Consider the following 24338-nt stretch of genomic DNA (forward strand, 5'->3'; position numbering starts at 1 on the left):
CTTGGACAGCACCAGAAAGATGATTGCAACAGGTGTTACTGGAAGAACTGCCGTGACTGGGTGTTTTTCAGGTGTGCCTCATCAGTTAACAGATGCAAGTGCTCCCACACAGACAACACAAACAGTTCCAGAGAAAATGATCTGAAGACCACAGCCCAAGAGAAAGCATAAAACCATCTACCTATTAGAAACACATTTGGCAGATGAGTTTCTGTTCTTCATAATGGAACAGAGATAGGGAATCCCCAGCCAGGGGCCTGAATGTGGCCCTTCCCACATTCCCAAGTCACACAGCTTAACAGTCCTTCTTTGTACTCTTCTTGAAGGTTTTTGCCTGGCTGGAACATAACTCTACCCATGCGCTCCTTGCTTGACCTGGGTCCGAACCTCCCTTCTTTTAACTTGAATCCATTGATTTGGGTCCTGGCCTCCAGAGCAGGAGAAAGCAAGCTTGCTCCATCCCTCATGTGGCTGTGCTCAATACTGCAACATTTTGTTGCAGGTCCACTTGCCACCTCCTGTCTCTAAACAAGGTCAGATGTTAACAAGACCTTCCCAGCTATGCTCTATTCAGCATTAAGGTAAAGGTAAAGGGACGCCTGACCATTAGGTCCAGTCGTGACTGACTCTGGCTTGCGGCACTCATCTCGCTTTATTGGCTGAGGGAGCCGGCGCACAGCTTCCAGGTTATGTGGCCAGCATGACTAAGCCGCTTCTGGCGAACCAGAGTAGCGCACGGAAATGCCGTTTACCTTCCCGCTGGAGTGGTACCTATTTATCTACTTGCACTTTGACGTGCTTTCGAACTGCTAGGTTGGCAGGACTATTCAGCATTAACCAGGTGTAAAAAATGCAAACTATTTCCCCTGTCTGATGCTCTCTCACATGGTTTAGTTTTTCCACCTCCTTCCAGGAGCTGGTTTCTATGGGGGCAAATACTATCCCTGTGTTAAGCCATCTTTGGAAAGATTGCTTGCAACCTTTCCCACAGAATAATAATTGCAGTACATGTTCGCCCAACTCTGATATAGAAAAAACAACACATGGGTAGTTTCTCCTCCCAACAGCAGTATATAATAATTGAAGTCCATCTTCCACACTTTTAGTATCACCCTAACCACACTGATGACAAATCTATCAGCATGCAAAAGCTGCTTCGATATGTAGCATCAAAGGTTATATTCAGCATAACCTTTTGCCCTAAAGTTTCTACCTCTTTAAATCATTCCTCTTCTCCCCTTGTGCCGGTTGGAGGATGGATGGCAGCCAACAGATTGAGGTGGAATCCTGACAAGACAGACAGAAGTACTGTTTTGGGGGGACAGGAGACGGGAGGGTGTGGAGGACTCCCTGGTCCTGATTGGGGTAACTGTGCCCCTGAAGGACCAGGTGTGCAGCCTGGGAGTCATTCTGGACTCACAGCTGTCCATGGAGGCGCAGGTCAATTCTGTGTCCAGGGCAACTGTTTACCAACTCCATCTGGTATGCAGGCTGAGACTCTATCTGCCCATGGACTGTCTTGCCAGAGTGGTGCATGCTCTGATTATCTCCCGCTTGGACTACTGCAATGCGCTCTTTGTGGGGCTACCTTTGAAGGTGACCCAGAAACTACAACTAATCCAGAATGCGGCAGCTAGACTGGTGACTGGTAGCGGCCACCGATACCACATAACACAGGTCTTGAAATACCTATATTGGCTCCCAGTACGTTTTTGAGCACAATTCAAAGTGTTGGTGCTGACCTTTAAATCCCTAAAGGGCCTCATTCCAGTATACCTGAAGGAGCATCTCCACCCCTATTGTTCTGCCCGGACACTAAGGTCCAGTGCTGAGGACCTTCTGGCGGTTCCCTCGCTGCGAGAAGCAAAATTACAGGGAACCAGGCAGAGGGCCTTCTCTGTAGTGGCACCCGCCCTGTGGAATGCCCTCCCACCAGATGTCAAAGAGAAAAATAACTACCAGACTTTTAGAAGACATCTGAAGGCAGCCCTGTTTAGGGAAGTTTTTAATGTTTGACAGACTATTGCATTTTAATATTTTGTTGGAAGCCACCCAGAGTGGCTGGGGAAACCCAGCCATATGGGCAGGGTATAAATGATATATTATTATTATTATTATTTATTATTATTATTATTATTATTATTATTATTATCACTTTCCAAAGGCCACATACAAGTGAGCACTGGGCAGAGCCAGAGTGGGTGGAACCACAAACAGAAATTTACAGTAGTCTAGTTTTGACACGCACACCCCATGCTCCACCCAGGCAACGAAGAGGCATTATCAGGGTTTCCATCCCTAGCATATAGAAATCATTCCGCACTACGTTTGGGGAGGAAGGGACGAGTCACCGGTTGACACCCGAGTCTTACTTGCCAGATCTTATGATCAAAACAAGGCAGCCGCCCTACCAAACTCCAGATCTTCTCCCTGCCTCCCCTTTCTCTGTTCTGCATCTCGCCCGGTCCTAAATTTAGAGGGCTTAGCAACACTCAGCCGCACTGTGGGAGGGTGTTTCCGCATCTCCAGGCTTGGCAAGGCGAGCCAAAACAAACCCGTTAGTGCAGAAACGAGAGGGGAAGAGAACGAGCACAGATTCTCCCAATGGAGGAGGAAGTAGACCAGCCAGACAAGACATTTTTAAAGGTCTGCCGCCCCTGTAAGCTTCAGCTCTGAATGATAAGGTTTCAGTTCTCCTCGATTTCCCCTGCTCTTTGCTTGGGCCACACACCAGCTTCATTAAAGCGGACAATCTGTTGGGAGCTCCTGCGGAGGAGGAACCCGTGGTTCTCTTTAAATATATATATATATATATACACACACATTTTTATTGATTTTTTTAACATATCAGTTCTAACAGTCATACAATGTAACTTCTCATCTTATACAATATTTTTAGACTTCCATCAACACCACTGATGATTTTCCGTTCTTTATCACTTATTATGCATTTCTTAGTTTCTATATTACATTTAACTGTCCTTAACGAATAATTCTCTTCATAGTCTTTCTTGCAATATTTCAAATAATCCACCTTACAAAACTTCTTACAGTCCTACTAGCGTAATCTGTTCATCACAATTATTTTTCAAATAGTTCATATATTTGCTCCAGTCTTCTAAGAATCTCTGATCCCGCAGGTTTCGAATCCTTCTTGTTAATTTATCTAATTCTGCATAGTCCATCAACTTCATCCTCCATTCTTCTTTCGTTGGTAGTTCTTCTTGCTTCCATTTTTGTGCCAATAATATTCTTGCTGCTGTCGTTGTATAGAAAAACAACTTACAATCCTGTCTAAATCTATGGTTCTCTATATGTTGTTAGACTACAGGTTGTATCACCCCAGCCTACTGCTGCTGTTGGCTGCGGCTAATGGATTCAAACAGCACCTGCAGAGCCACAGGCTCCCCACCTCGCCACAAGGAGTATTCTAACTCTGGTATGGCTGATCTGCATAACCTTGTGGCTTCAGTTCTAGGATAGGAGAACAGAGACTTCATTGGCTATTGTCCCAAAGTGCCCTCTGCTTAATCAAGGTATGACAAGTAGCTATGATGGAAAGGGCATCTTCCACAGTTGACATCTCGTGTCCACTTCTGGGCACCACCATTTAAGAAGGATGTTGACAAGCTGGAACGTGGGCAGAACCAAGGGCAACCAAGATGATCAAGGGTCTGGAAGCCAAGCCCTATGAGGAAAGGTTGAGGGAGCTGGGTATGTTTAAGCCTGGGAAAGAGGAGACTGAGAGGAGATATCTTCAAATATCTCAAGGACATGGAGGATAGAGCAAGCTTGTTGTCTCCTGCTCTGGAGGGTAGGACTCGAACCAATGGCTTCAAGTTACAAGAAAGGAGATTCTGACTAAACTTCAGGAATGATTCTCTAAGGGCAAGCACTGTTCAACCGTAGAACAGACTCCCTTGGGAGGTGGTGGACTTTCCTTCCTTTGAGGTTTATAAGCAGAGGCTAGATGGCCTTCTGTCACAGTTTAGATTCTTGCATAGCGGGGGGTTCGGCTGGATGACCCTCAGGGTCCCTTTTCCAACTCTACAATTCTATGGTTCTATGGTTCCTGTCCGCCATGAAGTCCTCCAATTCTGACTTCAAGCTTTTTAAACAAAGATGAGCAAACATTAACAGCAGAGGAACTGGTTAGAAGGGCTTAGGTTGCATTTTCTTAAACCAGTCAAACTTACTTCCTAGTGAATACAGTATGTTTTGTGATCACGTTGCCACAGTGACATAGTGGAGCAGGGACTCACTAGTCGTATCAGAGTAGAAACAACGGCATCATTCTCAGAATGCCAAATAAATAAGCTTTTCACAGAGAGAGACCTACTAAATAAGATCTGCTGAGGACAGGTTAGGTTACATTAGCATGCACAGCTAAAGGGTTAACCTGCCATTTTTATCCTGGAAATTCCAAAGTCCCTGGTATTATACCCAAAATGCCACAAAGCACCGAGCAATCTACTGAGTCCAGCAAAACTCTTCATCAGGCTAGATATTAAGCAAAAGCAGAGGGGGTCAGAGGTCAGCAAGAAAGATGACTTAGTAGTGTTAGTTTTTTGGGGGGGACAAGACTTCCCTAAAATCCGGGAACCATTAAAGGGTCAGAATTTAATCAAGCCCCCTGAATTTTCAGAGCAATTCAATTGCTGGAACAGCCAGGATGAGTTGTTAACAAAGGCAAGGTGATGAGCCATTAAGAAAGTGGAGACTCAGTGCCCAAGGTGGCAGAGACCAAAAGAATGTGGAGTTTTTTAGCATTTCAGTTTCAGGTCTTTTCAGATCCCTGGCTACAGCTTGGGAGAAGCAAGTACCTTTGGGAGCGCAAACCCCTCCATCGTAGGTTCAGGGTAGGTAAATGGACCATATACCATAAAGACAACACAGTCTCTGTTGTGCCTTAACACGAACCCTGGAGAAAGTGCCTAGACCCCCAGACTTTCACACAGCTCAGAGATTGGAGAGGTGTGAAACAGTATTAAAGCCAGAATGCCTGCCTTGATTAAGAAAAATCACTTTTACTGTACCGTCTTTAAAGGGGCATACCTGTGTGTGGGGGGGTGCCTCATAAAAGAGCACCCGCGCACCGTTACATCACTGGGTTGCAAACAAGTCTACACCAGTCTCATTTTTCACTGACTGACAAGCAAACAGCTTAAAGTACACAGTGGATGCATTTCAGTGCAGCTCAGTATCAGTTTACTGTTTACAAAGCCCTTTGAATAGAGGACCTAGCTGAAATCACCTTTTGACATCAACTCCAATTACTGAACAACACTTTAAAACACATTTGAAGCCTGTGACTTCTCCTAAAAGAGTCCTGGGCACTGCAGTCTGTTAAGGATGCTGGGAATTGTAGCTCTGGCAGGGGGGAACTACAGTTCCCATGTTTCTCCATAGGGGAGTCCTGTGCATTAAATGTGCATGAAATGGATCTGCCCTATAAAATCCCATCAATCCATCTGTCGAGTTATTCAGTTCTGTTCAAGGGAGCTGCCCTCTTGAAAGGTATAGCCTGACCCCTCACAGCAAGTCGTCTCCATGCATCCTCTACATTACCCAGGAGAGAATTTTGGAATTCCTCTCTTGTTTACAGAAAAAAAGAGCCCTAGGAAGTCAGCCTATATATAGGAAGAAATGCATTCCTCGTCTTTTTACGCAGCATGGAAATTAACAAAAGGGGAATCCTGAATTCAAGTGACAAAAGCAAATACTGATGACCCCCTTAAATATTTTTTTACAAAAAAGAAACGTAAACAATACAACTTAGCGATCCATGTGTCACTTAAGCAAGAGTACTGCGCTTAAAATTATAATGTGTGCGCACCCCTAAGTTATCCAAGGCTACCCCTGCGTCAAACTAGTTTCAAGAGCGAATAAACTGGTTTATGTGACCCGGGAATGTGGCCATATAGGTTGAAAACCACGCTCCCGATTTCCCACCTTCTCTTTCCAATCTCCTTGGCTCAGTAGCGCAAAGCGCATCGCTGTAAGTTACACTGATTTCCAAAGAAGGGGCCCTCCCACGTTCCACTCAATATAGCACGTCACTAAATTAATAATTACCCATGGTGGGTCTACTCCCGAGGAAGCGTTTTATAGCACGCATCTGGTCCTCCGCACAAGTCCGCGAAAAATAAAGACAACAAGCTGTTGGAAGCAAGGGAGGTGAATTTCATGGGTGGCCACAATGCTAAAAAAAGCCACACCTTGGGAAAAGGAAACCCGGCAGAAATCGGCAGAACTTCACGAGTCAAGCGTACAACACGGTCCACATCGCTGGTGCGCTCAGACGACGCTACATCAACCCGAAGGCATTGACAGACACTGAGACGCTCGTTCCCACGCACGCGCGTCTTTTTACCTGGCTCAAAGGATCTCCGGATCTAGGCTACAAGTTTCCTCCAATTTCTGTCGCCTCTGTGCAAATCTTCCCGAGTCTCTTCAGGGCGCCAAAGTGTGGGCTTCCACGGCAGAGATGAACTCGCAGGCTCAGAGAGGAAAACTTCACCTCGACTCTCCCGAGCGCAGCCCTCCACAAGATCCAACCTCTGCGCGAGATCCTTCGCCCGAGGTCCAAGCAGCTCCGCGCACCGGTGCAGCTCTGCGCGACCTCCTAACAACACCCACCCCCACCCCCGTCTAAATTATGGAGCTAAAATAAATATGAACCAAAATCTATCAATTTAGCAGCGCAGATAAAAAAATAACACCCGGCGCGCCTTTCTGCAGCTGCAAAACTGATCGCTCTGCCGGCCGCGGGTGTACTAGTAGCGCGCACGCCCCCTTCTCCCGGGTCCTTTGGCTCCGCCCCCCCAGAATTCCTCCACCAATCCTAGCTCGGAATCTCACTACCGACGGGGGGGGGGAAGCGGGGGAGGAAGGAGAGAGCAACGCTGAGAAGCAGAGATCAGAGCAAAAGGGAGTTTTGTTGTTTTCGTCTGTGTTTCACCGGAGCCCCCCCCCCCCAAAAAAAAGCAAGCGCGAGAAGGATTTCCATAGAATTGGAGAGTTGGAAGGGTCCCAAGGGTAATCTAGTCCAACCCCCTACAATGCAGGAATTCTGCACACAGCCGTCCCCGGGTGGGCTCGAACCACCAACAGCAAAACGCATCGACGGATTTTTGATCAAGGAAATGGTTTGGGGTTTTTTTTGGCAGGGTTAACTACAAGGCTGTGATCGGATCTCTTGTCTCTCTTAATTTCTTTGGAGGTGGGGTGTGCGTTACATTTAACTATGCCTACAGTGGCAGCAGGGACGCAGGTGGCGCTGTGGGTTAAAGCCTCAGCGCCTAGGGCTTGCCGATCGAAAGGTCGGCGGTTCGAATCCCTGCGGCGGGGTGCGCTCCCGCTGCTCGGTCCCAGCGCCTGCCAACCTAGCAGTTCGAAAGCACCTCCGGGTGCAAGTAGATAAATAGGGACCGCTTACCAGCGGGAAGGTAAATGGTGTTTCCGTGTGCGGCTCTGGCTCTGGCTCTGGCCAGAGCAGCGATGTCACGCTGGCCATGTGACCCGGAAGTGTCTCCGGACAGTGCTGGCCCCTGGCCTCTTAAGTGAGATGGGCGCACAACCCCAGAGTCTGTCAAGACTGGCCCGTACGGGCAGGGGTACCTTTACCTTTACCTTTACAGTGGCAGCAGAATGTCTATACCATTTCAGACAGAGCGGATCATATTTTAATAATGCTTTTTTAAAAAAAGTTAATCTTATTGTTTCTCTGTAGGGGTTAACTGTTTTGCTTGTACAATCAGCATAAATCTCAGACCTGAGGATGACTCAAGCATCTTCCTGGGGTTTTTTGCAACACTGCCCTAGGCACGGTTCCTCAAAAGTTAAAAATTCTACTGAGTTCAGTGGAACACTAGATAGTGACATGGATAGTGGGAGAGAGGACTCAATGGAGTATCCTGCACAGGGCCGGCCACCCATGAGGCATGGGGAGGCGACCGCCTCAGGGGGCAGGATTCACCAGGACAGCAGATCCTAATGTCGCCCTTTCTTCCCTCCTTGTTCCTGAAGCAGATCTTCCCTCACTCTTACCCCTGCTTCCCTGGTGAGGGCATCATTTAGGGGTTCACCTCAGGTGTCAAAATGCCCTGGGCCAGCCCCTAACTGAATTCTCACGCTGCAGTGCAACTAAGCCGCTTCTGGCGAACCAGCGCACGGAAACGCCGTTTACCTTCCCGCTGGAGTGGTACCTATTTATCTACTTGCATTTTGACGTGCTTTCGAACTGCTAGGTTGGCAGGAGCTGGGACCGAGCAACGGGAGCTCACCCCATCGCGGGGATTTGAATCACCGAGCTTCTGATCAGCAAGTCCTAGGCTCTGTGGTTTAACCCACAGCACCACCCACGTCCCATTTTAAAGATGCCCAAATTGAGGCTGAAAGGACAGCTAGTGACTTGCTCAAGGCCACAGAAGTCAGGGTGAGTGGGGAGGGCAACCCAGATTTAAAGCACATGGCCTCCCCTAGAGAATCCTAGGCAGTTTCCCCCTCACACATTTCCCAAAATTCAATGAAATCCTGGCAAACATGAATCTTTAAAATGGGAATAATAATTATTGTTGTTACTTATTTATATGCCACCCTTCTAACTGGGTTGCTCCAACCATTCTGGGCGGCTCCCAGCAAAAAAACAGTAAAAATGCAATACAGCATCAAACACTAAAAGCTGCCTTCAGACGCCTTTTAAAAATCACCTAGCTGTTTATCTCCTTGACATCTGATGGGAGGGTGTTCCACAGGGCAGGTGCCACTACCGAGAAGGCCCTCTGCCTGGTTCCCTGTAACCTCAACTCTCGCAATGTGGGAACTGCCAGAAGGCCCTCGGAAAAGAACGATGAGGGTGGAGATGCTCCTCCAGGTATACTGGGCTGAAGCCGTTTAGGGCTTTCAAGGTCAGCACCAACACCTTGAATTGTGCTTGGAAATGTACTGGGAGCCAGTGTAGATCCTTTAAGGCTAGTGTTATGTGGTCTCGGAGGCCGCTCCCAGTCACCAGTCTGGCAGCCGCATTCTGGATTAGTTGTAGTTTCCGGGTCACCTTCAAAGGTAGCCCTGTGTAGAGCGCATTGGAAGATAACCAGAGCATGTACCACTCTGGTGAGACAATAATAACCACCAGCTTGTTGCAATGAAGAGAAAAGAATAGCAGTGAAGTACAAGATCAATCAATCCTAGTAATAAGAGATGCCTGCAGTTTTAGAAGGCAGCCAGCAGGAGAAGCTTGACTAGATTAGGTTTCCTCCTGGCTGCTATGAAGTTAATGTTCAAAGCAGGCTTCATTTCTTCCCTGGCTGACAAATATCACGAAAGTAAGGAGGAGATTATGCGGGACGCAGGTGGCGCTGTGGGTTAAAGCCTCAGCGCCTAGGGCTTGCTGATCGAAAGGTCGGCGGTTCGAATCCCTGCGGCGGGGTGCGCTCCCGCTGCTCGGTCCCAGCGCCTGCCAACCTAGCAGTTCGAAAGCACCTCCGGGTGCAAGTAGATAAATAGGGACCGCTTACCAGCGGGAAGGTAAACGGCGTTTCCGTGTGCGGCTCTGGCTCTGGCTCTGGCCAGAGCAGCGATGTCACGCTGGCCACGTGACCCGGAAGTGTCTCCGGACAGCGCTGGCCCCTGGCCTCTTAAGTGAGATGGGCGCACAACCCCAGAGTCTGTCAAGACTGGCCCGTACGGGCAGGGGTACCTTTACCTTTAAGGAGGAGATTGGAGATAAAGTGTTACCTATACAGGAGGGGTTGGGGCTCTGTGGAATATCTTACAGTATTCGATTGCAGTGAAATAATAGGCAATCAACTGCTTTTATTTGTTTACAGTACAGTAATACCTCGGGTTACAGACGCTTCATTTTTTTTTCTCTTTGTTTCTTTTTTTTTAAAAAAAATATATTTATTAAAGTTTTAAAAGTTACAGAAAGAAAAAAGAAAAAGAATCAAACATAACAAACCCATACAATACAATATAAAAACAAAAATACCACATATACATAACAAAAGTAATTAAAAATAAGTAATTAAAAATAAGAAAAAAGAAACACAACCTATACCTTCAATGTTATTAACTTTTTATTACTTGTTTCAGCGACCTCCTCACACCTCCATTTTTTTCTATTCCACTTCAGTTAATTGTTTCAGCAAATCCTTTCCATCTTCTTCAAATTTCTGTCCTATCATTTAACTTAACAAATTCTAACATTATTTTTTTTCCTTTAATCCAATTACAATCCATTATACTTAATTCTTTATAACATTTCTGCTAAAGCCATGTAACTTCATTCCAACATCTTTCTAACAGGGTTGCAGATGCTTCAGGTTGCGTTTTTTCGGGTTATGGATGTGCCAAAACCCGGAAGTACCGGAACGGGTTACTTCCAGGTTTCGACAGTCGCGCATGCGCAGAATCGCTAAAGCACGCTTTGCGCATGCGCAGAAGCACCGAATCGCAACCCCCGTGTGCGCAGACACGGGTTGCAATTGCTGCGGGTTGCGAACATGCATCCCACACAGTTCACGTTCACAACCCGAGTGTCCACTGTCGTTTATATAGGATGTCCAATTATGGTAAAAATTATATTCGGGGTTTTTAATGAAATATTTTCCATAAGTAACAAAAGTACATTCTGTGCCTCTGTTTTTAAATCGTAGCATCCTTCATACAATTTGATTGCCGTCCCTTAGAGACAATTTTTTTGCTGTAGTCCATGTGGGGTTGAGGGGGAAAGAGAGGGTGGGAGAGAGGGGGGAGAGAAATTTAGGGTAAATGTGGAAGGGGCGGAGAGGAGGGAAACATTAAACTTTAATTCTCTGTATAATATATGAGCGGAGCTTTTCATGGAATTGTAGAGTTGAGGATCATCTAATCCAACCCCTTGCAAATGCAGGAATATGCAACTATCACGTTTTGTATTTTGATCAATACAAAATTGGGTGTGGCACGGAATTTGGTGTTTTTTCTTCTGATAGGGTGGCCCAGAGGAAAAAAGTTTGAGAACCACTGTCCTAACAGAGGTATAAGGCAGAGTGGCAATTCTGCTGCTGCTCAACGCAAGGAAATAAGATGCCAAAAAAGGACTGTGAGGAAATTGGTAGGAGAATTTGCCCCTGCCAACATACTGAAAAGGATCTGAACAGGGAAAGCCTTTATTGGATCACCCATTGGGCAATGCAGACATTTGCCTCAGGCTCAGGGCTTGCGGGAAGCGTCACATTGCAGAGTTCCCAAGTATTTTTCAGTCAGAGTGGCAGCAGGAGGCGGCCCCTGAGTCCTCCTGCTACTGTCAGGTTTATCTCCGAATGGTGATTCAGAGGTCGTCTTCCTTGAGCGCTTGCTCATGTGTCCGGAGGCTCTTGCAGGTGAGATCATTTGAGAGAGCTCGGTGGAGCTAGTGTTTTCCACAGCCAAAAATGTACAAAGACAAGGCTAACTGTAGTGGAGGTGGAACAGAGGGGAAAGAAGCTGCTACGTCACTGCCTGAGGAGGAAAAGCGAGTTGTGTCACTTCCGCTGGGCTCTGATCCTCACCAAAAATGAGGGGTTGGAAGGGTAAGAGAGGTAAACAGAGTCAAGATATATGAGTTACTGAAAAAACAGAAGCAGAACACCCATGTTTCCCATTATTTATTTCTGTTCTCTATTATGACTAATCTACATTCCTCAGGTGCCTCATATTTAAAATGTGTCAAGGCAATGTACGTTCTAGAAATGTAGAGTTTTGCCCAATGTGGGGCTCAAATCTAGGATAAAGGTAAAGGTAAAGGGACCCCTGACCATTAGGTCCAGTCGTAGCTGACTCTGGGGTTGCGGTGCTCATCTCACGTACAGCTTCCAGGTCATGTGGCCAGCATGACTAAGCCACTTCTGGTGAACTAGAGCAATGCACAGAAACGTTGTTTACCTTCCCACTGAAGCAGTACCTATTTATCTACTTGCACTTTGACGTGCTTTCGAACTGCTAGGTTGGCAGGAGCAGGGACCGAGCAACAGGAGCTCACCCTGTTGTGAGGATTCAAACCGCTGACCTTCTGATCAGCAAATCCTAGGCTCTGTGGTTTAACCCACAGCGCCACCCGCATCCCCCAAATCCAGGATAGGGGTTCCCAAATTGTGGTCCGTGGCCCATCAAGAGTTGTCAGACCAAGCAATGGAGACAGCACACTGCCCTTTCAGAGTTAAGGGGCTGTGCCTTCTCCTGCCCCATTGCCCCACTGGCCCTGTTCCCTTGCTCTTCTCCCCTGCCTTCTCTGGGACAGAATAAATAAAAGAAGAAGAAGAAGAAGAAGAAGAAGAAGAAGAAGAAGAAGAAGAAGAAGAAGACGACACTTAAACAAAGAGATTGCACCCAATTCTTGGACGAAAGCATGTAGTCCGATGGAAGGAAACAAAGGCTGCCATATAGGTCAGATGATGAGGTATAGGAACATAACAATATTTAGCCTTTTCTGTATTTTCAAAATGATTGGTGGGTGGGTGGGGGTGCTATTTATTTAATCAATCAATCAATCAATCAATCAATCAATCATCTATAGGCCACTCAGTATACATTGTTGAAAAATATCTAAGTGGTTTACAATGTAAGATAAAACAAAATCACAATGCAAAGATACAAATAAAACAAATATATATGTTGTCAATATCACCAATAAAAATCCAGAATCAAAATAAAGTACTGAGCAATGTGGTCTAAATATTTATAGTCAAGAAATGCCCCTCTTCAGGGTACAACATTGCATTCCTCCTCCCACCTAGTTTCGGTTCCTTAGTCCCCTCAGCAGACAGTCCCCACTGGGCTGTTTTTGGAGTTCCCCCCTCCTTCAGGGTTCCCCTCCTTTCTTAAAATGGTTTTCACTTTTTCTATTTCTGCAAACTTTGGGCTTCCCCAAACCCTGTGGCTTCCTCTCTCTTAGGAATGGGTGCTTTCTATTTTGACCACCAAAGTGCGAGTCCCCTCTCCTGAAAATGGAAAACAGAACAGAAAATGAAGATAATGTTAGAGGGATACCATTTAATCATGGATTTTCAGCAAGAATTCTCCCTAGGGGTAGAGGACACAGTTAAAATACTGAAAGTGGAGAGCAGACTAATTTCCGACACACCAAAATTAGAAGAACTTTGCCTGTGTATATGCTAGATTTTTAAAGCACAATCACAGTGCAATCTTTCTCTCAAAGAGTTCTGGGCATTGTAGTTTCCCCCTCAGAGAGTTACAATCCCCAGCAACCCTTAACAGACTACAGTGCCCAGAATTCTTTGAGGGGGGAATTGTGCAGTCAAACCTCGGTTGCCGAATGTAATCCATCCCAGAAGACCGTCCGACTTCCGAAGTGTTCGACAACTGAGGCGCAGCTTCCAACTGGTTGCAAGAGCTTCTTGCACTCAAGCAGAAGCCACATCGGACGTTCAAGTTCTGAGGATCATTCGAAAACAGGAGCATTTACTTCCGGGTTTTCAGCGTTCAGGAGCCAAAATGTTCGAAAATAGAGCTGTTCGACAACTGAGTTTTGACTGTATAGTGTGTACATGGTCTGTGGATTTTGTCTCATATCTCAGGTTTTGCAAAAGCTCTAAACTCTTAAAAAAATAAAAATAATCATAAGAATCTGGGGATACTGCCCCCTTCCCAGTGGAAGCTCAAGGTATCCAGTTTGACCAAGTCTCTGGAAAAATGAATCTGATTCCTCTACAAGGATTTTTGCCTTGGCATGAATGGGAGAGAGTGGAGAGCTTTTGCAAAGCAGAATTCCTAGGGAATTTTTAAAACCAGTTTCAGCAGAAAGGAAGAGACAAATAAAACCAAAAAAGGTTAATTTACGGGAAGTCCCAGAAACTGACACCCTTGGAAAGAACCCAAAACCAATACATTAAGGAATCACCATGTCATAAGCCTCTTTCCAAGAAGTGTGATGAAATTTCTTTTCGTTTTATTAAGCAAAAACACAATAAGGGAGAAGAACTTATTGACCCTGTCTTTTCCCCACCTCCAGCTGACAAAAGGACCAGATTCCAGCTTTGTAGCTTGTGAGTTTCGCTGTCCAAAAAGGGAAGGAGTTTGGTTCCAGTTGCATTTGTCGCATTTCAGCTGTAACTGGGGCTTCCTGGATGTGCTGAAAATAGCTGGCAAATTATCTAGAAGCCACTACCAGCTGTAGTACTAACTGTTGCCTTAAGAATGGACAGTGAGAGAAAGAGATGGAGTAATATCTCTACGTCACACACCTCCAGGAAGGCAACTTCAGCGCCTGTTAAGAAAAGTGGAGGTTTCAAATATAGCTTGATCAAAATCGCACGTAAAATGAGGGGGGAAACACTTTATGAGGTTGGCCAATCCAGCAAAGACAGAACTAAAATGATTCAGCCAGGCAGCACAACACAAACCTGTTGTTGCACAGGTCTCAACCAGTTGCTTCCTTGTCCCGCACAAATAAATTAGCAATAGTTGATGGCAACAGTGACAGGCAGCTCTATCTAGTCTTTGAATCCGGTGTGGTAAATCCCAGATTCACTTGGCTGGTGCAATTGTAGGGTTTTGCCTACAGATTTACTGCCTTTTAATAAGGCTCAGTTCTGTACGTATACATTCTTTGCCAACCTCTCTCACTGTGAACATGCCTCCTCCTTACTGTCGCTTAATATGGATAGTAGGCTTCCTGTAATAATAATAATTTATAATTTATACCCCGCCCATCTGGCTGGGTTTCCCCAGCCACTCTGGGCAGCCTCCAACTGAACATTAAAAACAATACAGCATCAGACATTAAAAACTTCCTTAAACAGGGCTGCCTTCAGTTGTCTTTTAAAAGTAAAATAGTTGTTTATTGCCTTGACATCTTCTGGGAGGGCGTTCCACAGGGCAGGCGCCACTACCGAGAAGGCCCTCTGCCTGTAGCCTCACTTCTCACAGCGAGGGAATCGCCAGAAGGCCCTCGGTGCTGGAACTTTGCGTCCGGGCTGGATGATGGGGGTGTATTGCCATTACTTTTTCATTGACCATATAACGTCCGTCCTGCCCATGCTACCCCCCCCCCTTAATATGGATTTTCTCATACTAGAAATACTCCAAAAAAGAGAGGGTGTGAGAAAATCTGAAATGAAGGGTCACAGTATCAGGGGCACCAACTTGCCCCCTGACATCATGCGTAATTGCGGGGGGCATGAACCAGGCACCCCCCACAGAGATCCCCATTGCACCCTGCTAGCAGTGGGGGCTGGGGAGTGGAGAGGGTGAAAATCACCCTCCCCATCGGCAGCAGGGGGTGGGGAATGCAGAGGGTGAAAAGCACCCTCTGTGCCTCCTGGCCCCCTCCATATTGGGGGGCTCGGCCCCCTGCCAACAAATATTGAGGGGGCCAAAGCCCCTTCTGCCCTCTCCAGTTGGTGCCCCCGGGCAATATGGATGACCCCTAAGAAGGACTTGTTAACCTAGTTGGTATCTGTATTAGAACAGAAATTGATTTCACAGATGTAATTGTTGTACATCTATAATAATTGTTTATATATGCATATCTATCCATCTGCAATTGTTTTAATCTTTTCGGTATGCGCAATTGCTCCTCTGTGTTTTTGTACTGTGAATTGCTTTGAGATGCCTCACTGAAAGCAGTAATAATAATAATAATAATAATAATAATAATAATAATAATAATGTACACCCACTAACAAAAAGAGCCACTTGGACCCGTTTCCGAAGAAAAAAAAACTGGGAGCCGCAAAACTCGTCATTATAAAAATAACTTTTTTGTCACTTTTTAATTATTTCTTTGTTTGACCCCTCAGAATTACTCCTCCTCATAGAAATAAACGTTAAATTAACAAGTTACCTTTTTTTGTGTGTGTGTTCTTCACTCCCCTTCAAAACAGTGACCAGCGTACATGCCCCCTTTCAATGCAGTGACCAGCGTACATGCCCCTTGCAATGTAGCGGGCGGGTGGGCGGGCGGGAAGGTGACTAACGCATGCACCGCCCCCATGCAACGTCACAGCCAGTACAGCGCCCGCCACAGTGGGGAGTGTCGGGGCGCACAATGCGCCTCCTCCCCTTGCTAGTATCCGCCCCGGAGCCGCGGCAAAGGTGTAAAAGAGCCACATGCGGCTCCGGAGCCACAGGTTGCTGACCCCTGCTGTAGGCTAACAGTGTGCTAGGAAGCTTGCCTATTAAAAAGAGACTCTTAATACAAACAGAAACTTGATTCCAGCCAGGTGGAGAATTTGCACCGCAGTTCTCTCTCTCCTTCTGTGGATTCTGCAGATGGCCCTAGATTATTTCAACACCATATGCATACCACTTTCTTTGTTTCTTTTTTTAAAGGGCAGCAAAACAAAACTTAGAAGCTTTGAGGTTACAGAGGATCCCTGGTTCTCTGTTAGCGTCACCCCTTCCAACATTTCTCCAATAAAAATAGGGACATCCTAAGGAAAAGTGGGACATTCCAGGATCAAGTCAGAAACTGGGATGGCTTCTCTAAATCAGGGATGTCCCTGGAAAATAGGGACCCTTGGCAGGGCTGTAGCTTTTGTTTTATTGTGGACATGGCTGGAGGCAATTCCTTCCCTCACCACCCCCTCTGTTGTAAACCCTGAAATTCCTTCTCTCTCCCTGCACCCCAACCAGCATCAAACTCCCCCCCCCCCATTTCAGCCTGACGACCAAGCTCAAATGCTACCTGACAGACTGCAGCCATCAGTTTATGAATGGTAAGTAATTTCCTCACTGACAGCCTCCCATTTACTCTGACATCTGCCAGCACTCCCTGACACTTGAATAAGCATTAAGACATTAACAGTCTGGCACAGGTTTAAGAGCTGGAATAATAATGGTCAGTGGACTGGGAAAGAGGGAGGAGGAAAAGGGGGAGCCACCCACTTCCGCCAAGAACAAGTGGCTCACGTGTTTTCGCCATGCGTTTTTTTTGCTTTGGAAGGCCTAAACAATGGAAAGGGCAGTTCTCAGCGTGACATATTTGTGGGAGTGAGAGTGTTTGGCTCTTGACTGGCTAGAACAGCCTTCCCCAAATGAACACCCTGCAATTCCCATCAGCCCCAGGAAATGCACCAATCAAAAATCACAGAATTGTAGACTTGCAAGAGACTCTAAGGATCATCTAATCCAGGGGTCGGCAACGTGTGGCCCATGGGCCAAATGCGGCCCTTGAAGACCGTTTTACCCAGGGGTAGGCAACCTAAGGCCCAGGGGCCCGATGCGGCCCAATTGCCTTCTCAATCCAGCCCGCGGACAGTCCGGGAATCAGCATGTTTTTACATGAGTAGAATGTGTCCTTTTATTTAAAATGCATCTCTGGGTTATTTGTGGGGAATAGGAATTCGTTCATTATTTTTTTCAAAATATAGCCCTGCCCCCCACATGGTCTGAGGGATGGTGGACTGGGCCATGGCTGAAAAAGGTTGCTGACCCCTGGTTTTACCGGCCCCCAAGCCACCCCCCGAACTGAGCCACCTGCTCAGTGAGTCCCCCGCATGCTGCACTAAACCGATGCAGCGTGGCACAGGGACGCACTGAGCAGTGCCAGAAATTGCATCTGCACACATGCAGATACCAGAAATCGCACCTGTGCATGTCCAGATGCCAAAAATTGCTTCTGCGCAGGCGCGGTTTTAGGGGTCTGGGCATGCGCATATGTGATTTCTGGCATTGTGCTGTGCCGGTCCGGCCCACGGACAATCTCCATGGAAGTGATCCGGCCTATGGCCGGTAAACCTTGCTGACCCCTGATCTAATCCAAGCCCCGCCCCCAATGCAGGAATGTGCAGCTGCCCCAGACGGGGATCGAACCTGCAACCTTGGCATTATCAGCACCATGTTCTAACCAGCTGAGCTATTCAGGTGGGTATTTCTCAATAATTTCTCAAGAAGCTGGAGGATACCTGCAGATTGTGACTAACACCATGAGTATTTGCAGCTTCCTATGTGAGCACGCTGAGGTTGGTGGGGCGCCATTTGCCCTAACAGACAAGGGTCTGCTAAGAAGAGTGTTCAGATACATTCCAGTGTAGAGAAGGACCAGTTGAGGGCATAACATGGGGACAGGAGGGGCAGCCTGGGGTGCAAAATGTGAAGGTTGCTAACACCTGTGGTCTACACCAATGGGAACTGACTCTCCAGGTTTTCAAGTGAAGGTCATTTCTAGCCTTCCCTGGAGTTGCTTGGGATTGAACCCAGAACTTTTAATTCCACTTGTGCTTCAGACTTTCCCAGTTCCTTTGAGATGGTGGCCCAGGGATGCGCCTTACTTTACCATCAAGGTGTTCCTTATTTTATGGAACTCGTGCTTACACAAAACGTTCCTGATCCCTCCCCTTGCCTGTCGTGCAAGGCTGAGGAAGACTTAAAACACATTGCAGAGTTCCCCCCAAAATAGAACAGAGGCAATTTCTTCCAGCAGAGCTATACTCGCTACTGAAGGCAAATGAGCATAATGGTCACAAATTCAATACATTCAGGACTGGCACTGTCCACAAGAAATCCAGTTGCAGCACTTATCATAAACTAACTTACAAGAACTTATAATAAGACTAAACCTTAACACGAGAAAGTGAGTGAAACCCAGGCTCCTTCTGGCCTTAATATTATAGTCAGCATGACCTTGACAGAAAGGATAACAAAACCAGTTTAAACCAGCTGTACTCAGCTTCCCAGAAGGTATAACCCAAACATCAGAAACCTTCTGCCAGCATCTTACACATAGAAAGAAACCTTCTAGAACCCTATTGAACTAAGCAGAATAGGAAAGATCTCTATACATCAGATCAATACTTTCTGTACTAAGAAATGTGAACTGACACTGCCTGCTTCTTTTATATGTTTCAATTACCCTCTTTCCCACCCTCACCCCCAATGAAACATGCCTGATTTCTGCCCCATTAGGGATACCACACAGCAGCAAGCTACCTTTCCCACAGCTTTCCTCATCGTCAGCCCATACATAGTATATCTGTACTTGGAAGATATGGTTCATCTAGCCTTTGAACACTTACACACTCTTTGAGGCTAGAAGTGTATGAAGTGAATCCAGAGGGCTTTGGGAAGGCCTGAATGTGTTTATTAAACATCTGGGAGGAATATTCAATTTCCTGGAATTAATGTCAAACAGAATTCACCAGCTTCATTTCGCCTTTTGAAATCCAGATGCAAATGTTTCCACTTCCAGGTGAGCCTAATGGACTTCTAAAGGGGGGTGGTCTCTGAAATCTAGCCAAGTTCCCCCCCCCCTCCCCAGTAGCTCATGCCTGGCTGACATGGGTCACAACCTCGCAAGAAAGCGGAATGGAAATTAATCATTGGCGTCTCCCAAAGTCAGCCCAAGTCATTTTGTGTCGCTCTGCTGGTGGCCCAAATTGTCCCTGGGTTGCCGGTTCCTGCATTTGGGGGGCAGGGGTGGGGTGGGGCTGGTTGGGATAATGATGAACAGAGGCTGTGTGCACAATACCAGCTGAAAATGCAGCTGGCCTGTTCTTTTTCTCCATTTGCATCAAGGCCGGTTTGGAGAAAAATGCATTACAATGCAGTAATTCACAAATAAAGACATCATCTTACACGTCACCAGACTTTGCTGAGCACCCCCAGAAGACTTACAGTGGGGTCCTTCTCACTTGGCATCATGCTCTGCAGGATCTGTAAGGGTCAACCAGGGTGCAGGACAAGGGGAAGGTTCAGGTGGGCCGCAAGGCACGATGAGCATGTTTCGGAGCTCTGAAGTTGCTCCAGGAGGGAACAAGCTGCAACTGCGCCCTTTTTATAGCAGAAGCATCTGGGACCAGAGGCGGAGCTACCGGGGGGGGGCTAGCTGCTTGTGGTGAGCGGCGAGCGTCCAGAGGGGGTGCCACCCGCGGCAAGCATCCCGGGGTAGTGGGGCGGCAATGTCACCCCCCTCAGGGATGACACCTGGGGCGGACCGCACCCACCTCACCCCCTTCCTCCGCCAGTGCCTGGGGCGGATGTCAGGAACTGGCTAGATGCAGACGGGGCACCAACTGAGGAACCACCAAGGGAAGAAGGCTCAGAGCCTGGGAAGTGCTGGTGGGACAATGAGTAGTCAGAGGGAGAAGACTGGGGAGAGGAAGTGTTGGAAGCTGAAGAGGTATCAGGGTTTAGTGAGCTGGGAGTTTTGTGGAAGAGAGAAACCCAAAATCAGAGACTTGAATCCTTTCCACAAAATACTGATAGTCCAGAGGCGCCCCTGTTGCATTATGGGAAAGGACTGGTCAGCAGGCAATTGCCACATTAGGGTTCAGGTTTTCTTTAGGATGACTCCCACTTCTACTATCCTTCTCCTGGTTGTTGAAATTGGGCTCCTTCTTCCCACACTGTGTCTTGTGAGATTATCTTGTGCAAAGACCTGTATGGCCCAACCATCCAGACCAGCATTTGTATTCAGGGCCGTCTTTAGGATATGCGCCGCCAGGGTGCAAAGATCCACCCAGTGCCCCAAATTTAGTTTAAAGGTAAAGGGTAAAAGGACGCCTGACCATTAGGTCCAGTCGTGGCCGACTCTGGGGTTGCGGTGCTCATCTCGCTTTATGGGTTGAGGGAGCCGGCGTACAGCTTCTGGGTCATGTGGCCAGCAGGACTAAGCCGCTTCTGGCGAACCAGAGCAGTGCACGGAAACGCCAATTTACCTTCCCACCGGAGCGGTACCTATTTATCTACTTGCACTTTGGCGTGCTTTCAAACTGCTAGGTTGGGAGGAGCAGGGACCGAGCAACGGGAGCTAGCTGCCCCCAAATTAACTTTTATTGAGCTTTTTTAGGGAGGGGGGAAGCAAAGTTGTTGAGCCTTTTGGGGGGGCGATTGCTCACCTGTAACAATGACGCAGCGGAAAAAACTGCTTTTGTTTCCTGACTCGTCGGGAATATTTGACACTACAGAGTAACAGAGCAATGGGGGGGGGGAGGCAGGGACTTTTGCTCCATTGCTTTTCACTGCTGCCGATTGAGAGGGACTGGTATACATTTGCCGTCGCCCAGAATTCGGCACCCGGGTACCCCACACCCCTTGCACCCTGGGGTAAAGACGGCCCTGCTTGTATTCTGGAAGCAATTCCTTAAATAAATTAAAAATCAGTGCATTGGTGGGCATATTTGAATAAGGCAAACGCTGCCTTGGCACTGTTCTTGCACGGCTGCCGGCAGGTAATTAAGAGGTGTTTCAAAGCCTAGAGGGAAATTCACAGGCCATTACGGGCAGTTTTCACTCATCCACTTTTATTGCAATTTAAGCTCTGTGCATCTGTGCTGCAATCAAGCAAGATGGATGCTGAGAGAGCAGCAGTGCACAAACCAGGGGATCCTCAAGTCCAACAGAAATCTTGCGCTTGCTGCGTCTCAGTTGCTTTTTTAAAAAACTGATTTTTTAAAATGGCTTTTGATGCAAAAGGAGGCAACATGAGCCTGAGGTCTTTCCCACGTCTCCAGCCCTCAATCCCCCCTCTCCAAAGTTGGACATCATGGCTTGCCAATCTGCATTTTGAATAGTGGTTTGCCATTGCTGGGAAATTGCAAATGGCAATGTTACATTTGGGAGGAAAAAGAAAGGTGGAAATGATTTTAGAATGTGCTCATTCCCACCCCCCTGCTCTGCACCCTACCCCATATTGGAAAATCTTATACAGGCTCCTCTCCTCAAGAGTAGTGAGGGTAAGCTAACCCACCAAACACACACACACTTAGCCCCACCACAACTCATTGAATCTGGTCAGGCAAACCTCATGGTCTACACTGGTCCTACACTCAGCCACATGAATGGGCAAGGGAAACAATACAAACTAAAAATCCTGGAGCTTGTAAACTGTGGGGATCAGGCATGGCATGATTACAACCCCTGGACCAGTGGTCATCTAGGTTGGGCACTGGCTGAGAGCCTCAGGGTTTCGAAGAGCCACTCAACATTCTAACCTGCCTTGTGGGGAGGTGTGCTTCTTCCTTCCTGTCTGCTCCCTCTCTGGGTTCTGCGAAAGGGCCAAAGGGACTGTCCTTCTCAGAAGAGGCCTGCGCTTAAAAACAACAAGCCCTACGTTTAAAAATACATGTTTTGCTGTCACAGCAAACTATGTGCGTCGCTAGCATTCTCCCGGTCACCTCACCCCGAACACCTGGCTTTGAAGAAGGTCCCATCCTTGGTCTTTTATTCAAGTGCAGAGGTGATAGAGAAGCCACCAGTGCTGTTGCTGCTCTCACAGCAGCAAATATTTTTTGTAACGAAAAAAGGTAGATGGGAAAGAGGACACCGTCGCAGTGTGTTCCAGAGGCAAGGGTGCTTCTGGTGTTAGGATTGGGTTGGCAGTCTTTTACACAGGAGGAAGAAATGGGTGTGTGAAGGGCAAGTGCCTGGGCTGGAGAGGGTGGGGGAGACCTACCATTTCCTCTCTGACTTCAGCTGTTTGGGAAGCGGGAGCAGGGATGGTGTCTCCCACCACCACCCCAGTCTTCCAACAGAGTGGAGAGCTTCACTGGAGGCTGGAGAGGGCTTTGCTCAACTGAGCAGGGTGGGTGCAGCAGGAAGCAGCCTGAACAGGAGGGTGTAGTCTTCTTTTCTAGAACCAGGCATGATCTTCGCAGATGGAGGCAGACCTACCCACCCTGATAGAGTGCATCATCACCACAAGGCAAGTCTTGTGAGGAAGCATTCCATGCTTCAACTTTAAGAGCTTGGTAGGCAAGTCACTTGTCAGTAGCTCATCCTACACTCGAGTAGGACCCTGGCAGAGTCACATGCCCAACTGGCATGTTACCTCCCTCTTGGTCGATCGTTCGGGAGCTTCAGAAGCTTTCTTCAGCCCGAAAATCACAGCAACCGATGCCAACCAACACTGGCACACTTAGGGATCCGCAGAGTTTGCGCAGTTTGCATGACAGACCTCAGCAACTCAGCATTTTGGCTAATCTACTTTATTTACATATAAACACACATGGAGCACGGCAACATGGCTCCCCCTCTCTCTAGCATCAGACAGCAAAGAGAAAGAACAAAGGACAATAGTCCCTCTTCACGGAACTCAGTAACACAAACATCCTGTCTTCGTTACTTCCCACTCTGTGGAGTCAAAACATATACTGTCATGTGAAAGACAACAGTCCCATGACTGCAATCACAGAGCAGGAATTCTAACAGTACTGACGCTTGTTGGGTCAACTCCATTTCTTCCATCCAATTCTGAAATCCTTGCCCTGCTCCTCAACTCCTGAACTATGATCCCAGAGCCTTGTGTCTGCTCCTGAGCCGCTACCTTCATTTGTCTGAATAAGTATCTCTTTCTTATTTACACGTAAGAGCCTCTGTCTTTGTGTTTTGGGATGGGATGGGAGTAGACGGTGCTGTAGCCCTCCCTGAAGTCTAGTGCTAGCTCTGGCCCCTCAGACTTCAGCAGACGCAGCTTGTGGATTGGAGGATTTACAGTGGTGCCTCGCAAGACGAAATTAATTCGTTCTGCGAGTTTTTTCATCTAGCGAATTTTTTCGTCTTTCAAAGCATGGCTATTAGCGGCTTAGCGGCTATTAGTGGCTTAGCGGCTTAGCGGCAAGATGTTTTCGTCTTGCGAAGCAAGCCCATAGGGAAATTTGTCTTGCGAAGCACCTCAAAAACGGAAAACTCTTTCGTCTAGCGAGTTTTTCGTCTTGCGAGGCATTCGTCTTGCGGGGCACCACTGTACTGTGAATCCTAATACTTCCTCAGAAGTAAGCTGCACCAGATTCAGTGGTGCTGACACCCTAGCGACTGGAGCATATTAACATTGCAACCTTAGAAAAGATTCACAAAGCAGCTTACAATAAAAATGCAAATGAGGCCTTTCCAGTTTGAATTGACACTTTGGGTCTCTTCAGCTGGTGCATTAAGTATCCTCCTAGGTGACAGAATTTCTTCTTTGTGTGAAAGCTGCTGCCAGCTTCTTTTACTTTCCTCCACATGGGTCTCCAGAGATTCAGGCTCAAGACAGTATTTCTTAAATGGTTTGCTATTATTAATATTTAAAGTGGTGAAAGTTGTAATAATTATTTAATACAGCTCCCCTCCTCCCTGACCATTGGCCAAGCTGGCTGGCGCTGAGGGGAGCTGGAGCCCAAGAACATCTGGAGGGCAGCTGATTTTGGGTGGACAGGCAGAGTCACTTTGCACGACAGCCTTTATAAGCCTCACAGGAACAATGTATGGAAGATCATCTCATATGTGCTCGTGCTGCCTTTGAATTAAAGCGAGAAGGCCCTTGTAAATACCTACACCCTCCAAATTACTTATTTTGCTGGCTTAATTAGAGCAGGGTAGGTTCTGCAAAAGCTCACTTGGTTAGGGCATAGAATCATAGAATTGTAGATTCTGAAGGG

At 47.1% G+C, this 24338-nt stretch overlaps 1 protein-coding gene across 2 annotated transcripts in view; it reads right to left on the reverse strand.

Annotated features, from left to right (window-relative positions):
* RASGEF1B (RasGEF domain family member 1B) overlaps positions 1-24338 on the reverse strand; it is a 257156-nt gene that overhangs the window by 38904 nt on the left and 193914 nt on the right. Inside the window, exon 1 of one of the 2 annotated variants that reach the window (XM_079990863.1) lies at positions 6374-6734. The exons of the other annotated variant lie outside the window; for it this stretch is intronic. The gene's annotated coding sequence lies outside the window, so the exon portion shown is untranslated. Of the gene's footprint in view, positions 1-6373; positions 6735-24338 lie in introns of those variants that run through there. 2 annotated transcript variants of the gene reach the window in all.

The sequence above is a fragment of the Podarcis cretensis genome (genome assembly GCF_951804945.1).
Source record: "Podarcis cretensis genome assembly, chromosome: 9".
Lineage (NCBI taxonomy): Eukaryota > Metazoa > Chordata > Lepidosauria > Squamata > Lacertidae > Podarcis > Podarcis cretensis.